Raw genomic sequence first — 2,500 nt, forward strand, 5'->3', positions numbered from 1 at the left:
TGTTATTGCTCAATCTCGTGTGGCTAAACGCCACTAGTCCCTCTAAGAAGTTAGACGCCGACCGAGAAGGTCGCGTAACTATTTAGCATGCCAGAGTCTCGTTCGTTATCGGAATTAACCAGACAAATCGCTCCACCAACTAAGAACGGCCATGCACCACCACCCACAGAATCAAGAAAGAGCTCTCAATCTGTCAATCCTACCTGTGTCCGGGCCGGGTGAGTTTCCCCGTGTTGAGTCAAATTAAGCCGCAGGCTCCACTCCTGGTGGTGCCCTTCCGTCAATTCCTTTAAGTTTCAGCTTTGCAACCATACTTCCCCCGGAACCCAAAGACTTTGGTTTCCCGGAAGCTGCCGGAAAGGTCGTCATGGTAACGCCTCCCGATCGCTAGTTGGCATCGTTTATAGTCAGAACTAGGACGGTATCTGATCGTCTTCGAACCTCTGACTTTCGCTCTTGATTAAAGAAAACATTCTTGGCGAATGCTTTCGCAGTAGTTCGTCTTCCGCCGATCCAAGAATTTCACCTCTAACGGCAGAGTACGGACGCCCCCGTCTGTCCCTCTTAATCATTACCTCGTGCTCCGAAAACCAACAAAATAGAACCGAGGTCCTATTCCATTATTCCATGCAACACTATGCAGGCGAACAGCCTGCTTTGAACACTCTAATTTTTTCAAAGTAAACTTATCGGCCACCGCCGACACTCAGTCAAGAGCACCGACGGAGAACCGAAGGTGAGGCGAACGCAACCAGTGACACGCCTTGCGACGGACCGGCGGCGCTCGCCCAAAATCCAACTACGAGCTTTTCAACCGCAGCAACTTTAGCATACACTGTTGGAGCTGGAATTACCGCGGCTGCTGGCACCAGACTTGCCCTCCAATGGATACTCGTTAAGAGTTTTAGGATGTACTCATTCCAATTACAGGGCCTCGTTAGAGTCCTGTATTGTTATTTTTCGTCACTACCTCCCCGTGTCGGGAATGGGTAATTTGCGCGCCTGCTGCCTTCCTTGGATGTGGTAGCCGTTTCTCAGGCTCCCTCTCCGGAATCGAACCCTGATTCCCCGTTACCCGTTATCACAAAGTAGGCACGTAGCGTACCTTCGACAGTTGATAGGGCAGACACTTGAATGATACGTCGTCGGTGCAGAGACCGTACGATCCGCGTGGTTATCCAGAGTCATCAAACGTCACAGGACGAACCCGGTCGGTTTTGATCTGATAAAAGCGCGCCTCCCGAAGTCGGCGCTTAATGCATGTATTAGCTCTAGAATTACCACAGTTATCCACTTCGCTTACGAGACCAAATAAACCAAGACTGATTTAATGAGCCATTCGCAGTTTCGCTTTACGAGAACTCGTACTTGCACCTGCATGGCTTAATCTTTGAGACAAGCATATCACTACTGGCAGGATCAACCAGATAGCTGCGACAGCTGCGCTCGGCCCTTGCTGGGCCGCCCGGCGCGTGCTCGTCGCATTCGTTTAAGACCGAGGCGATCGCCTGCGGCCGTACTCAGCTTCGACAGTCGCTGGCCGCGACGTCCACGCTCTCGCCGGCAGTGCCAGGCGGAGCGATTTGCGTTTTTTCTTTGCTCGCCCTCTCTCGGGCTCGATCCATTCAGTTTCGCACAAACAAGAGCTCTGCCGGCCGCCTGCAGCGGTGCCTAAAACCCGGGCATAACAATGCGACCGTTCTGCTAGGCCGACAAGCGCTCAAGCCAGACGCTCGATCGAACGCCCCCTACATATTAGTCGAGACAACGGCTCGCTCATTAGCATCGCGTTTGTACTTTAACTTTTTTTGGCTCGGCTTCTTTCGACGCCGATGCCGGCGACGCAGCACTCTCTCGCCCGCCAGCCACCGAGAAAAGGGTGCGCTCCGACCGGCCCCGCACCGCTCTTTCTTGGCTCATTCGAAATTACTGTCTTTCGCTCTGACATGCCTTACCTAGGGTTAGGTTAGTATGCTTGCACGTTTGTACTTTAACTTTTTTCGGCTCGGCTTCTTTCGACGCCGATGCCGGCGACGCAGCACTCTCTCGCCCGCCAGCCACCGAGAAAAGGGTGCGCTCCGACCGGCCCCGCACCACTCTTTCTTGGCTCATTCGAAATTACTGTCTTTCGCTCTGACATGCCTTACCTAGGGTTAGGTTAGTATGCTTGCACGTTTGTACTTTAACTTTATTCGGCTCGGCTTCTTTCGACGCCGATGCCGGCGACGCAGCACTCTCTCGCCCGCCAGCCACCGAGAAAAGGGTGCGCTCCGACCGGCCCCGCACCGCTCTTTCTTGGCTCATTCGAAATTACTGTCTTTCGCTCTGACATGCCTTACCTAGGGTTAGGTTAGTATGCTTGCACGTTTGTACTTTAACTTTTTTCGGCTCGGCTTCTTTCGACGCCGATGCCGGCGACGCAGCACTCTCTCGCCCGCCAGCCACCGAGAAAAGGGTGCGCTCCGACCGGCCCCGCACCGCTCTTTCTTGGCTCATTCGA

At 53.6% G+C, this 2,500-nt stretch overlaps 1 non-coding gene across 1 annotated transcript in view; it reads right to left on the reverse strand.

Annotated features, from left to right (window-relative positions):
• Positions 1-1,430, reverse strand: part of LOC144431639 (small subunit ribosomal RNA) — a 1,809-nt gene extending 379 nt beyond the window's left edge. The window contains exon 1 of the ribosomal RNA XR_013480201.1: positions 1-1,430. This exon is cut by the window's left edge and continues 379 nt beyond it. This is a non-coding gene — a ribosomal RNA (small subunit ribosomal RNA).
• Between the last annotated feature and the right edge of the window lie 1,070 nt (positions 1,431-2,500).

Source organism: Styela clava, chromosome 13, assembly GCF_964204865.1.
Source record: "Styela clava chromosome 13, kaStyClav1.hap1.2, whole genome shotgun sequence".
In the NCBI taxonomy this organism is placed as follows: Eukaryota; Metazoa; Chordata; class Ascidiacea; order Stolidobranchia; family Styelidae; genus Styela; species Styela clava.